The sequence below is a fragment of the Anolis carolinensis genome, chromosome 3 (genome assembly GCF_035594765.1).
Source record: "Anolis carolinensis isolate JA03-04 chromosome 3, rAnoCar3.1.pri, whole genome shotgun sequence".
NCBI lineage: Eukaryota > Metazoa > Chordata > Lepidosauria > Squamata > Dactyloidae > Anolis > Anolis carolinensis.
The window spans coordinates 86459317-86475341 of NC_085843.1; the positions used below are offsets into that span (position 1 = coordinate 86459317).

The window sequence follows — 16025 nt, forward strand, 5'->3', positions numbered from 1 at the left end:
AGTGATGGATCTGGACCAAACTTGTCAGAAATACTCCGTATGCCCAAATGTGAACATTGGTGGAGTTTGTGGAAAATAGATCTTGACATTTTGGAGTTGTAGTTGCTGGGATTTATAGTTCACCTACAAAGAGCCCCTTGAACCCCACCAACGATTGAATTGGGCCAAACCCGCACGGAACCCCCATGACTAACAGAAAATACTGGAGGGTTTTTTGTTCCTAAGACCATCAGAAATATGTAGTTTCTGATGGTCTTTGCCAATCCCTCGTGACCCCCCCCCCCCCCGCAGCGGTCCCATCCCCCAGGTTGAGAAATACTGCATTAGAAGATCACTGTATACTACCATATCATTTTGAAAGTAGATAACATTGAATCTTTATTTCCATTGATATTATACAAGTACATACAGCAGAGTCTCGCTTATCCAACCTTCACTTATCCAACGTTCTGTATTATCCAATGCAGTTGCCTTTCAGTAGTCAATATTTTTGCAGTCAATGTTTTCAATATATTGTGATGTTTTGGTGCTAAATTCATAAATACAGTAAATACTACATAACATTACTGTATTGAACTGCTTTTTCTGTCAATTTGTTGTAAAACGTGAGGTTTTGGTGCTTAATTTTCACTTATCCAATGTTCTGCCAGCCTGTTTATGTTGGATAAGCGAGACTCAGAGCCGGTCCAACAATGAGGCGAATTAAGCGGTCGCTTTGGGCGGAAAACATATGGGGGCGCAGTCGAGATTGCTTTTTCTGTTGATTTGTTGTAAAACATGATGTTTTGGTGCTTAATTTGTAAAATCTTAATGTAATTTGATGTTTAATAGGCTTTTCCTTAATCATAGAATCATAGAATCATAGAATAGTAGAGTTGGAAGAGACCACATGGGCCATCTAGTCCAACCCCCTGCTAAGAAGCAGGAAATCGCATTCAAAGCACCCCCGACAGATGGCCATCCAGCCTCTGCTTAAAAGCCTCCAAGGAAGGAGCCTCTACCACGGCCCCGGGGAGAGAGTTCCACTGTCGAACAGCTCTCACAGTGAGGAAGTTCTTCCTGATGTTCAGGTGGAATCTCCTTTCCTGTAGTTTGAAGCCATTGTTCCGTGTCCTAGTCTGCAGGGCAGCAGAAAACAAGCTTGCTCCCTCCTCCCTATGACTTCCCTTCACATATTTGTACATGGCTATCATGTCTCCTCTCAGCCTTCTCTTCTGTAGGCTAAACATGCCCAGCTCTTTAAGCCGCTCCTCATAGGGCTTGTTCTCCAGACCCTTAATCATTTTAGTCGCCCTCCTCTGGACGCTTTCCAGCTTGTCAACATCTCCCTTCAACTGTGGTGCCCAAAATTGGACACAGTATTCCAGGTGTGGTCTGACCAAGGCAGAATAGAGGGGGAGCATAACTTCCCTGGATCTAGACGCTATTCCCCTATTGATGCAGGCCAGAATCCCATTGGCTTTTTTAGCAGCCGCATCACATTGTTGGCTCATGTCTAACTTGTTGTCCACGAGGACTCCAAGGTCTTTTTCGCACACACTGCTGTCAAGCCAGGCGTCCCCCATTCTGTATCTTTGATTTCCATTTTTTCTGCCGAAGTGAAGTATCTTGCATTTGTCCCTGTTGAACTTCATTTTGTTAGTTTCGGCCCATCTCTCTAGTCTGTCAAGATCGTTTTGAATTCTGCTCCTGTCTCCTGGAGTGTTAGCTATCCCTCCCAGTTTTGTGTCGTCTGCAAACTTGATGATCGTGCCTTCTAACCCTTCGTCTAAGTCGTTAATAAAGATGTTGAACAGAACCGGGCCCAGGACGGAGCCCTGCGGCACTCCACTTGTCACTTCTTTCCATGATGAAGACGACGCATTGGTGAGCACCCTTTGGGTTCGTTCGCTTAGCCAATTACAGATCCACCTAACCGTAGTTTTGTCTAGCCCACATTTTACTAGTTTGTTTGCCAGAAGGTCGTGGGGGACTTTGTCGAAGGCCTTACTGAAATCCAGGTACGCTACATCCACAGCATTCCCTGTATCGACCCAACTCGTAACTCTATCGAAAAAAGAGATCAGATTAGTCAGGCATGACTTGTTTTTGGTAAATCCGTGTTGACTATTAGCAATGACCGCATTTGTTTCTAAGTGTTTGCAGACCACTTCCTTAATGATCTTTTCCAGAATTTTGCCTGGTATTGATGTGAGGCTGACCGGACGGTAATTGTTTGGGTCGTTCTTTTTTCCCTTCTTGAAGATAGGGACCACATTCGCCCTTCTCCAATCTTCTGGGACTTCTCCCGTTCTCCAAGAACTCTCGAAGATAATTGCTAGTGGTTCTGAAATAACTTCCGCTAGTTCCTTCAGTACTCTTGGGTGTAGCTGATCTGGCCCTGGGGACTTGAATTCGTTTAGAGAGGCCAAGTGTTCCTGGACAACTTGTTTCCCTATTTGGGGTTGGATTTCCCCCAATCCTTCGTCCATTCCGTGTTGCTGAGGTTGAAGATGGCTTTCTTTTTCTGAGAAGACCGAGGCAAAGAAGGCATTAAGTAGTTCTGCCTTTTCCCTGTCCCCTGTCGCCATCACCCCATCTTCTCCTTGCAATGGCCCTATCGCCTCCTTTTTTTTCCTTTTTCTACCAACGTAAGCAAAAAAGCCTTTTTTGTTGTTTTTTATGTCCCTGGCAAGCCTGAGCTCATTTTGCGCTTTAGCCTTGCGAACCTTTTCCCTACAGGTGTTGGCTATACGTTTGAATTCTTCTTTGGTGATTTCTCCCCTTTTCCACTTCTTGTGCATGTCACTTTTGAGCTTTAGCTCAGTTAGAAGTTCTTTGGACATCCATTCTGGCTTCTTTGCACTTGTCTTATTTTTCTTCGTTGTTGGCACTGTTTGCATTTGCGCCTTGAGTATTTCACTTTTGAAAAACTCCCATCCATCCTTAACTCCCTTGTTTTTTAATATCGGCGTCCATGGAATGCCGCTCAGTAATTCCTTCATTTTTTGGAAGTCAGCTCTCTTAAAGTCCAGAATGCGTGTTTGACTTGTCTTAGTTTCAGCATTCCTTTGTATTGCAAACTGCAGGAGCACATGGTCACTTGCCCCTAAGGATCCGACGACTTCAACTGTATTGATCAGGTCTTCCACATTTGTTAAGATTAGATCAAGAGTTGCTGATCCCCTTGTTGCCTCTTCTACCTTCTGGACCATAAAATTATCTGCAAGGCAAGTGAGGAATTTGTTGGACTTTGTACTCTTGGCTGAGTTTGTTTTCCAGCAGATATCGGGATAATTGAAATCGCCCATGACTACTATATCTCTTCTTTGTGCCTGTTTGGTCAGCTGTTGACAGAAGGCTTCATCCAGTCCTTCATCCTGACTCGGAGGTCTGTAGTAGACACCCACGACAAGATCTTTTTGAATCCCGGTTCCTTTGATTCTTATCCAGATGCTTTCAAGCTGGTTTCCCGGATTACAGTCTTGCATTTCTTCTGCAACGTAACTGTTTTTGACATATAAAGCTACTCCCCCTCCTCTCCCCTTTGTTCTATTTCTGTGAAAGAGGTTATAGCCCTCAATGGTTAAATTCCAGTGATGGGAGTCATCCCATCAGGTTTCAGTGATGCCTATGACATCGTATGTGTGGTGCTGTGCTAGGAGTTGGAGTTCATCTTGCTTATTTCCCATGCTCTGAGCATTAGTGTAAAGACATGTAAGCCCCTGTGACCTCCCCTCGAACTGTTTATTTGGGATTATTGTGCTCTCTGTACTTGGTCCTTGCTGTGTTTGTGCAGCCCTCCATTTAGCCTTTCGGCGGTTCCCTGTGGTCGTGGGTAATATAGTGTTCGCCAGGCTGTTGTTCCCCTCCCCCAGTGGATCTAGTTTAAAGTGCGCCTGATGAGGTTTGTGAGTCTGTGTGCAAAAAGTTTTTTTCCTACTTGTGTGAGATGCACCCCATCGCTTGCCAGTAGTCCATCCTCTTGGAAGAGTAGACCATGGTCAAGGAAGCCAAAATGCTCCTCTTGACACCATTTTCTGAGCCAGTTATTGACCTGTACTATTTTTCCGGCCCTTGTAGAGCCGTGTCCTACAACAGGGAGGAGGGATGAAAAGATCACATGTACATTATACAGTTTTAGCTTTGTTCCCAGAGCTTGAAAATCATTTGTGATCTTTTGAAAAGTATGCCTAGCGGTGTCATTGGTACCTACATGAATCAACATAAGGTGGGGAGGGTGATGGGGCTTTAGGAGCCTGCTGAGCCTCTGAGTGATATGGTGTATTTTTGCCCCCGGGAGGCAGCATGTTTCTCGAGCCATCCCATCCGGTCTGGAAATGATGGCTTCCGTTCCTCTAAGGAGGGAGTCACCTACTACCAAGACCTGTTTCCTTTGAGGATTGACAGGGTCCCTTTTGTGCAAGACAGTGTGTATGTCCCCTGAAGAGTGTTCCTGTTGAAGTGAATCATGTAGGTGTAAGGTGTTGTCCTCCTCCTCAACATCCCCAGTGCATTCATCAATGACAATCCATTGAGATACATCCGAGAGCCCATTACTCTCCCAAGGATGTTCCTGTTGCTCCTGGTCTATGATAGGGGATGGAGCATTTGCATGATTACATAAGTGTGACTGTGGTGATGCACTGTCCCCGTCAGGGCTATCCCCTGCGCATTGATCCAGGGTGGTCCACTGAGTGGTATCTAAGAAACTGTGGTCCTCCACAAGATGTGTTTCCTGATTGTATGTTAATGATGTAAGAATTTCAAATCTGTTGTGTAAATGCAGCTGGGCAGAGGAGTTCTGCGGAGGCTGCCTGGTCCTGCGTCTCCTTCTATGGGTGACCTCCTTCCAAGCCTGAGGGTTGTCTACCTTTGAGTTGATCTCCCCATAAGGTTCCTGATCATGGTCTTGGTGGTGTTGGTGTGATGCAGGCTGCTGATCTACAGCAGTGTGTTGTGCAGTGTCCAAGAAGAGCTCGAGTGCCTGAATGTCCTTAAGGGTCTTAATACGGTGCTCGAGCTGTTGGATCCTCTGCTCCATCAAAGTCATCTGTTTGCATTTGGAGCAGATGTAGTTGTCTAGTTTTTGTGTGAAAAAGCGGAACATGCCACAGCTGGTGCATGTGATGGGAATGTTTTGCTTTTGTTGCATCTCTTGGTGAGCGTGGTGGCCAAGTGGGATCTTTGTACAGTTAAGTAATATGCACGCACGTTATGTGCAAACTGCAACAAACCACCTCTTTGTGTATTTGTTTATGTTGCTTTGTTTCCTGTATGTACTGCAAAGGATAGTTAGTAAAGGTGCAAATAAAGCTTTCCCAGAAACTCAATCAACAGGGGACAATGCCTGCTGTCAATCAACTTAAGTACCTGGCTCTCTTTCAACACAACAGTCACACAACAGTTAGACTTTGACCACAGGAGCCAAGCCCACACTCAGTTTAAAATCTTAGCCAAATCCTACCTGAAGCCAGGGAGCAAAAATGTCCTCCTGCTGCCTCTGCTTCTGCGAGAACCAACTGCCCTTCTGGGATCAGGCTCTGGCAGAAACTCACACTGGCAAATAAAGCTTTCCCAGAAACTCAATTAACAGGGGACAATGCCTGCTGTCAATCAACTTAAGTACCTGGCTCTCTTTCAACACAACAGTCACACAACAGTTAGACTTTGACCACAGGAGCCAAGCCCACACTCAGTTTAAAATCTTAGCCAAATCCTACCTGAAGCCAGGGAGCAAAAATGTCCTCCTGCTGCCTCTGCTTCTGCGAGAACCAACTGCCCTTCTGGGATCAGGCTCTGGCAGAAACTCACACTGGCAAATAAAGCTTTCCCAGAAACTCAATTAACAGGGGACAATGCCTGCTGTCAATCAACTTAAGTACCTGGCTCTCTTTCAACACAACAGTCACACAACAGTTAGACTTTGACCACAGGAGCCAAGCCCACACTCAGTTTAAAATCTTAGCCAAATCCTACCTGAAGCCAGGGAGCAAAAATGTCCTCCTGCTGCCTCTGCTTCTGCGAGAACCAACTGCCCTTCTGGGATCAGGCTCCTTATTATCCAACATTTTCGTTATCCAACGCTTTTATTTTTCAGTGATTGGTTTGGGGGGGGGGAGCGCCAAAATTCTGTTCGCCTACACTTGAAAAATACCTAGAGCCGGCTCTGGCGAGACTCTACTGTATTACTATATTTGCTCTGTTGTTTGAGGACTAAAAAATATTTTATCACTTTCTATCTTTTGTTTTGGATAATAAATAATGAGGTGATTATAGTTTTGTGGTGGTGATAGTGACAATTCCTCAAATATTAAATTCTAATTGAGGCCCTTCTTTTCAATGCAAGTAACTTTGCATTGACAAGGTTATGCTAAAGCTCTTTCCGATGTAGTGATTTTTTCGTCCTTTAGAAGTTTCATCTGATGAACGTAAAGGGTGTATGCCATGGTTTGCTGAGCCAGAAATGATCTTTGTGGCATTAAACAATCCCCATGCATCATGTATATCTATGAGGTGCTGGATTTCTTGATCCTTTTTGTGCACCAGATGTTTTTGAGTTCTCTGATCCTACTTTGGACCTCAGCTTTCACACTAGGGTAGATCTTTTTCTTAGCAGCACAGTTGATGTCTCTTAGCTATATTTGGAAGACTTTTCTTTTCTTATCAATTAACTGTTGGATCTCATTATCATTTTCATCAAACTAGTCTTGATGCTTTTTAGTTTGGTATCTAATGGTTTCTTCACAGGCTGTAATGATAGAGATATTCAGTTTAGTCCAATGTTTCTCAACTTTTTCAGAGTGTTTTTGACTGGGGGTGCTTCCATGATGACTTAAACTTGTTTTTTTTTCTGGTGGAAGAGCATGCTGGTGATGACAAGGTTGCATTCTGCACATTTGGTGAAATGTTAGATGCCATTTGAGTTGCTGTCTCCAACCACATATTTCCCTATAGTTCCTGGCCACAGGTCAAAATCTCATCTAACTCTTGCATTAAAATCGCCCATGAGGATGATTTTGTTTTCCTTAGGTTACCTGACAGTAAAAAAAATTCCTTGATGTCTTTATCATCTAGTGTTGGTGCATATGCACTTATGAGAGTTGCCTGTTAATTTTTGGCAAGATTAATTTGGAGGGTTGAAAGTCATTTGTTAATGGCATTTGTTAATGCCAATGGGTGCTTTGGACAGATGCTTCACCAGATTGTTTCTGATAGCAAAGCCAACTCTGTGTATTCTTCATTTTTCTTTATGCAGTCTTTTCCAGAATAAGGTGTAGTTTCCCTTTTCTTCCTTCAGCTGTCCCTCTCTTGCTCTTCGGGTCCCTTGGAGCACTGCTATATTGATGTTAAGGTGCCTCAGATCTCTTGCAATAATAGCAGTCCTACGTTTGGGCATTCATTGTCTGTGTTATCCAACAATGTCTGTATGTTCCACTTTCCAAAATTAATTTGTCTTTTTTGACCGCAAGTTGGTGACCCCTCTGGATGCAGCAGTCCAGTAGGGATAAGAGAGGTAGACTATGTTTAGGGCACCTTTTTTAGCCCCCTCCTTGTATGGGGTGAGCAGAGTGGATCCTAAATAGGGCTGCTTAGTTATGGATACAGCTGCCAAACTGCTCAACTGCCTCAAACCATGAGGCAGAATGACTGAATCCATATCCCCTGCCCATATGCCAGTCTATGGCTAGGGGGTTCTACATTTCACAGTTCTGCTCTCGTTGCCACTCATTGATCACCGTGGGACTTTAGTTGGTTTTCTTTTCTTTTTATTGGCAGATGCCTGTGCATGAATTTGTTTTATGTGTGGAGATCACTGTATACATGAGCACCCTCACCACAACAAGGTGACAATCCATCAAGAGGGTGTATTGTAATAGTCTGCTTTTCTATCCAGTAAACTCGGGGAAAAGCAAATGGCAGCAACCTGTCCTTGTTTGTGTGTTCTTCCTCAATAATAACTCTTCTTGCCTACATGCAGAAGTTGCTGTAGCCCATGTGTTCCAGTTTTCACCTGTGAAATGTTGTAGGGTATGGGTTTCTTCAACTTAGTGTCTTCAAGCTGTTTCAGGTTACAATTCCCACCACTTCCATGGTGACAGAGAATGTGTGGGCCTGTAGTCTGACATACCCCAAGGTAGGGAAAGACTAATGTATTATAAATACCGCTGCAATTGTGAGAAAAAATATTGATAGGATAATGTATTCTAAGTATTGCTTTTTTTCAGAATCTCAAGTACTAGTGATAGAAAATACAAATTTTACCACAGAGTGAGAAATATCTACGCCTACATGCACACAGTGCTTAATCAAGTATATGTGAAAAGGGTGGTGATTGGTTTGGAAGCATTCATCCTGTTCCTTGAAGTGAAGCTATATTCAGTTCTCATCAAATGCTGAGTGTCAAAGTGTATTGCTCAGCGAAAATGTGCCATTCTATTTGTTTGGAAAGAAATTATTAAGAACCGTAGGGCATGGAGATTTGGTAATGGAAGATGAAATTTCTCATCTCTGGGTCAACAATTCAAGTGTGACCCAGATTATTAGGCCCTGAAAGTCATTATCCTAGGGTGGCTATTCAACATTTTTAGTAAAAGAACATACAGACTCTCCGATTGTCTTTGCATCTTCCTGCCTCTTTTCTTTCAGCATACAGTTTCTGACTGTTGAAAATGATACATTACAAATTTCACAAAAGCAGAAACCCTGTCAAAACTTCCTTATATAACATATGAGTTTTTCATTGCCATCTTTCTTTCCTTAAACATACCAGGATATTTCTTTTTTAGTTAGCCTGCCTGCCAATCATTGCTTCCTCCCAACCTACCTTCTGTGGTTTCCTCCCAGCACCCTGCATGGCATAAATAGAGGGATTTCAGGTGAATAGAGACCAGTGTTTCTTTCAAACTGTACCTTTCTTTCAAACTGTACCATTCTCACACAAGCTGATTTATTCTAGTATTCTTCCCAGAGATCAATGTGTGTGTTTTTATTGTTTTATTGCTTTTAACTATGGCAACCTCATGAATGAGAAACTTTCAAGCCACTTTGTCAGCAGCAGCTTTGTTCTGGTCTTGTAGACTGAATCATTAAGTCTATCCACCTGGAATGCATTCTTCTACTTTTCTTGCTGTCTTCTACCTTGACAAACATGCACAATGGAGGACCTTCTTACAGCAACGCCAGAGGCACTCCAAGTGGTCAGCTACTAGTCAAAGGACATTTAGTATAATGCCAAGTTTTTTAACTTTGTATTTTTTAAATACATTACAACTGTACCCTTGGTTCGCTTCTGACATGATAAATAAATAAATAAATACCCTGACAAACATTATTGTCGTTTTTAGAGGGTCATGCTTTCTCATTATATGTCCAAAGTTCAACAGCCTCAGTTTAGGCATCTTGGCTTCTATAGTGAGATTTTAGGCCTGATTTGATCTAGGACTCATTTATTTGTCTTTTTAACAGTCCACAGTAGAATTTTCTTCTGGCACAACAGTTCAAATTAGTTGATGTGATGTTCTTCCTACCAGCTTTCTTCACAGTGTCCAGCTATAAATGAGAGTGACCAGTTTTATTTTCGCTGCTATCTTTGGAATGTAAGCTGGGCTGAGAGAGACTGACTTGCCCATAATCAAACTGTGAATTCAATGAGATGAAGAATTTGAATCCAGGCATCTTCAAACCAAGTACTTTTTTGTCCACTCTATGACTCTATTTCTCAGAATGAGCATTTCTTTCACATAAAGCATCTCTTTCTTGATTTTAAACTGTTTTATCTATATATGTGAACTTACTTTAAAACTTGTTTTTTGATGCCAAGACTGCAAGGAGCCAAAGGTTTTGCTTAGGCATTGTAATAATCTTATTTGGGTAAATAAAGTTACATTCTTCACTTCAGATATTAACAGCAAATGTGGGAAGGTCACAGGAAGAAAGCACAATATGCACCATTGTTTCTCTTCATGGATACAACTAGTGAATGCCTGAATGGGTTTTTCTTGGAAAGATCTGTTCAGAAGAGTTTGCCTTTGATTTCTTCTGAAGTTGAAGGAGTGTGACTTGCTCAACGTCCTCCAGTGAGTTTTCATGGGTGAGCAAGGATTTGAACCCTGATGTCTAGTCATAGTCCAACACTAGCTGTCCAGGACCTATGGTAGATGTCTTAATAGAATCGCCAAGTTAGGACTATATCAGACCCTGAAATTCCAGGGTCAAAACACAAAGATCTAGGGATAACCTATGGTGATGCCACAGGTGGGAAAGCCCTGGTGATGATAGCTTAGGGATCAATTCAAATAAAAACTACAAAATCTTAGAAATAAGGGGAAAATATTGGCACATGCCTTTTAAGGCTGTTGTCTCACTCGGACATTACAGATTCAAATTTCAATTCAGGAATCATTTACTCATTGGTCCTGGGCTCGTCAATATGTCATCTATTGCACTGCCCTGAATTTGTTGAGAGGGGTGGAACAGGTCAAAATGTGATTAAATAAGTTGCCCCCCTCCTCTCACACAGGATCTCTGGATACATGTCAAACACATCCAGCTAAAGAAACATAGCTGGATGACAGGCATGTAGCCGGGGGGGAGGGGGGCTTGAGGGGCTTCAGCCCCCCCCCCCAAATTCTCAGGATTTGGTCCGTGAAAAGGCCTTACATTTATTATTTAAACTGTTATGTTTATTCATATCATGATCTGATCACCATGCTCAATATATCCCATATGCATGGGGGTATTGGGATAACGATACAAAAGGTTTGCTAGGGTAGATCCTCTCTCACCCAGACTCATCCCCTCACCCCCACCAAACCAAAACCAAAATCCCAGCCCCTCCCGAAACAAAATCCTAGCTACGGGCCTGCTGGATGAGTTCCCACTGATCCTCCTGGTGTTCAGCAACACAGAAATTGTCATGTTTGTGTAGGGTGGGGGTTTTCTGCTTTGCAAGGTAGGGTCTGGGGAGAGATGTAACTTATACACACCCTGGACTCTACACAGATATATATTCTTTCCTTTCCTTACTTAGTTTATCCATACCTCACAACCTCTGAGGATGCCTGCCATAGATGTGGGCGAAATGTCAGGAGAGAATACTTCTGGAACATGGCCACACAGCCCGAAAGACATACAACAACCATGTTTTAATTGTTTGGTTTTAATTGTAATTGTTTATTGATTATATGGCATCAAATTGCTGCCTGCTGTAAGGCTGCCTTGAGTCCCCTCCAGGGTGAGAAAAGTGGAATATAAATATGGTAAACAAATAAATAAATAAATAAATAGAGCTGTTCATATGTCTTCAAAATATAACATGAAGAGGGGCAATAAATTAGTGAAAGACTGCATATTTCATATTTGCATACAGAAGATTCAGGATTCCTTAAGAACATAAGTAACACAAGTAACACAAGAACATAGTGTCTGGGGTTCATTGGTTAAAATCACAAGAGAATATGCCCTAGGTTTTTTCTTCTTCTTAAGAATACAAGAAAAAGGGTTTCTGCTCACCAGATGGGGTACTTTTCAGTGGCATACACTGGTTCGTCTTTACTTTTGTGACAGACCCCGCCAGCTCCCATCCCATGATGTAGAGCTACTTCTGACAGGGGCTCCATCACAAAAGTAAAGACAAACTGGTGCATGCCATGGTGGCAGCAACATAAGAGGCTTCTCGTGTTGTATTGGATCAATGGGGGGAAGGCAGACAGCCAACGCTTTCCCTCATGGGATGGGGCAACAGGTAAGTCGGACAATGTGAGGCATGGGGCAATGAGTTCCCCATTCCTAATGCCCCCGAAGGATGCCACCAGATTTGCCACAATGCGTAATGATTTTGGTGGTCCATATAATGAAGTCGATCCATCTAGTGTAACTGTGGCTGGCAATGGCTCTCCAAGATTTTCTCCCCTACTCTGGAGACCCTCAATGTTTCCTGGTGTTCTCTGTTGTATCTTGACCTTGCTTAACTTTCCAAATCATACACAATTGGTTAAGTTAAAGATGCTACAGTAATATTCATGACACCCCAAGTTAACAAAATCAAATGGCTCATGAAAGAAGGGATCTTTTGGTGCCTGAGAGACAGAGTAAAAAATAATGGGACAGATGAATTATGCGATTTGACATAAGATAGCTTTCTGTATTTCTTGTGTTTAAACTCACTTCAAGACCCTGATGCAGCTAGATTTTTTTAAAAAATGATATGATTACTTCCTTTACAATCAGAAAAATAGATCAGAGCTTGGAAAAATTATTTTTGGGAGGACTACAGTTCCCAGTATTGTATCTCTTAGCAACTGTGATTATTGTAATCCAAAAAGTAAGTTTTCCAAGTTCTGAAGTAGACAGCTGTGGCTCATAGAACATACTATGCTTTGACTGTCCATGCCACACAAGGTGACATGCTGATTTCCAAATAGTGTCACTCTGTGTCCTGCATTAGCCTTGAAATGATACAGTAGAATTGTATCTCAAAGTATTTCAGCACACAGCATCTTGCGAAACATTTTTGAAATCCAAGGACAAGTCAACCGACAGAGAGTGAAATTGTGACTATGATTTACCAAGTGGTATCTCTGTGTACATGAACTGCTGAATGAATCAGAGCACTCTGTATAATAAAAAATGTTAGCTTCCACAAGGTAAAAAGCGATTTGCACATCGCTATTGTCATCATCAACTGTCATAGATCACCAATTATCATGGTGCATTAATTGGTTTTACTCACCAGTTTCCTGATTATCAGGGATGGTTACATCGTTCTTTGATGTGAAGGTGTAGGGGCTGGAATACGTTCTTGTGACATCGTGATTATCGTACATGCCTTTCTGCCTCTTTCTAAAGCATCCATTAAAGTAGTTTATCAGTAATAAGATTTCCTCTATGCGTGATGCCGTTTCCTCTAGCCAATTAAAACAATGCCATTGTGAAAGCCAGGCATTTTAATAAACAATCAACAATGAAGAATAGGACATTAATGTGACAGGATCTCAGGGATGACACAAGAACCATTGATCATGGCACACGAGAGGAGGGAAGCTGTGGAACTCTCTATTGCTGGAGTGAACAAATGAATGGTCTCAGTGATGATTTTAGAGGTGAGAACAAAGCAAGCAACAGACCTAAGTTGGATTCATGGAAATCAAAGCACCACTTCCCTTTGTGAATTATTCAAAAGGGTTTATCTTAATGTGGTACAGTATATTCCTATACACTACACACAAGGAGGAGGGTCATGTGCAAAGACATTATGTATAGATATCCAAGAGTTCCCCTTTTCTTTCTTTACTCTGATGGGAAATATCCCTTCTCTCCATCATAAATAAAACAATTAGAAAACACAACAATGTATTCTCTTGTATTCTCTATTTTCTATGCCAGATAATACAATTGGTGAGTTTTCACTCTTTGACAGCCACTGCACTGACACACTAAGGACCTTATCACATGGGCAGGAGTAAAGCAGGGGACAGTGGGGGAGATCATGGGGCAATTATGGGGGCAATTGTGGGGCACTCTGTTACCTCCTGTCCCATGTTTCTCTGCCTGTCCCCACTTCCTCTTTAGCTCCTCTGCTTTTTGGTTATGAGGAGTCGGATGTACAGCCGACCCCTCTGGGCTCCGTTTCTCTGTGTGCCGGCATGCTGCTGGCACAGAGTCCAACGGAGCCCCACCAGAAGTAGCCCTGCATAATATGTACTGCATGGAGAAGCAGAGAGAAGACGCTTTTCATCCTCAATGTGATGAGGTCCTAAGAAAACTATGAGATGTCATAACTATACATTCAATAATGCTGTCACATGGTTGTTCTCACAGATCAACCTTTAATATCGACTTACAGGTGACTGGCAAGCTCCTCCAATGACTCATGTCTGTGTCCCTATTTTGTCTTCAGTATTTTGTTCCTTGATTCTTTGCTCATTTATTACTACTTCCACACCATATACAAACTGATAACTAACTTTTAGAATTGATAATGAGTGAAGCAGCATCTAAGCAAATATCACAACAGCCAACTGCTGTAGGAACAAATATGGAAGCAGTTAATTCTTAAAACTTGACACTTACACACTTACACAGCCTGGAAAATTCACAGCAACCCAGTGATTCTGGCCATGAAAGCGTTTGACAACACATTCAAAGTTTATCTTTTTTTTTAAAAAAACAAAAAAAACAACAACAACACTATTTCAGCTTAGAGAACTATCTACAGGGAAGTGTACTTATCTTAAGGTTGTGTCAAACAGTGGAAGGGAACAAGATTGTAGAGTGCCTCGAGTGTTCTATTCTAAAAAGGTAACTTTTCAAAATTTTCTGCAAATAGAAGATCACCAATTAATATTTTTAAAATATTTTACAAACTAAATCAGCTCAACTAAAATTGGCCATGACTGATGGAAGTTATAATCAGACAATATCTGGAAAGCCACAGGTAACCCAACCCTGCTCTAGATTATGAAAAAGTGTTCTACATAAGGCCAAAATTGGTCTTTCAGGGTATGTAAACTGATATGGAATTGATAAAGGTGGGGTACAGATCAAAATGAGTCCAGGACACACAAATATCCAAAACCACAAACAAATTCCAGCTCTGCAGTTCAGAACTCATTGTGTATTTATAATGTTAAAAGGGAGTTAACTTTTGATGGAATAGGAAAGTGAGAGTTCTCTTTGAAGAATTCTCAGTCTGCCACCAGACACGGTAAAGGCAGAAGAGATTCAGTGTGTCATATACAAAGGTGAAGCCAACGGGTTTGCAAAGAGGCAACAAAAATCTAACTGAAGATTTATAATGCACCATACAGAGCTAGTTCAATTATCTGCTTCTAGCGGTAAAAAATAATGAGGATTTTTTAAACTGGCCACTACTTCACCATTAGTGAGATCTGCAAACTGCTAGAGTCTAGATTTTAAGCTACTGCCTATGGCAAGTAAATCATGTGAGTGTTTAGATAAATACCAAAAACGCAGGCTGAAATTCAAGCATTGAAGAGGTAAATATGCATCTAAAGGAGTTAAATCTGAAATATAATTACAGAGGGAGAAGCAGAAGAATATGTTCAATTATCTGGAAGACCTGGCTTCCTTTTTCCCCTTGTCCAATTCCATTTTGAAATAATTGAATGGTAATCAGATTAATATCTGGTTTGAATGTACTAAGATTTACTGAGTGATAAATTCCCTAATCTGCAACATTACGCAAGCCATCTAGTAAGAAGTAAAGGGAATGTTTTGCATCACAGGTAATACATAATGACAGTGAGAAAAAAATGAAGATGAAATTGGGGCAGTGAGAAACTGAAAACATAAACATTACTTGAATGTGGAATATTTCCATAGGAAATCCTCCCTTCCTCCTTTTTTTCCTTTCTAGAAATGGGTGTTTTTGCTACAATTCAACTGTTCACTAGTGTTGTGCATTCATGTGGAATTGTTGCTCATTTTATGTAGTTTCATTCGTGTCATCTCATTTTCGTATTCTTAAGGAATCCTGAATCTTCTGTATGCTAATGATAATGGGGCGCCTATACAACACAAATTTTCGTCTGGCTAACAAAAAATACGAAAATGTTCATGCCATTGACTGCAATGGGAGGGCTTCTGAGGCTCCCCCCCCCACCCCCGCTCAGTTTTTGGGCTAGAGGGGTGAAAATCACCACACACTGAAGGCATTTTGACCTCTTTTAGCCCACCAACCTTTAAAACGTTTAGGTCTTCCCCCAGAGTACTATTGTGATTCACAGTCTTTCCATTCAAGTGAGGAAAAGTATCCTTTTCCAATCCATACTTCATTCCTCCCACCTCCCAAATCTCCTCCCCCCCCCCTTGGTGTGTGAGACTAGGCTGCTGTAGAAGCAAAGGGTGGGAAAGGGGGAAAAGGAAAACCAGGGCTTTCCTTAACACCCATTTGGCACACATCAGATATATAAACACCCATTTGGCAGGCACACATCAAATGTAATGTAGAGGCATTCCTCTCTCAAATTCAGCTTAGAGTCCCAGAGTAACTATCATTATTAATATGAATATTATAACACCCA

The 16025-nt window shown here is 41.8% G+C and overlaps 1 long non-coding RNA gene across 1 annotated transcript in view; it reads right to left on the reverse strand.

Moving 5' to 3' along the window:
- LOC134297494 (uncharacterized) overlaps positions 1-13012 on the reverse strand; it is a 52114-nt gene extending 39102 nt beyond the window's left edge. Inside the window, exon 1 of the long non-coding RNA XR_010004252.1 lies at positions 12713-13012. This is a non-coding gene — a long non-coding RNA (uncharacterized LOC134297494). The remainder of the gene's footprint in view (positions 1-12712) is intronic.
- Positions 13013-16025: the final 3013 nt, after the last annotated feature.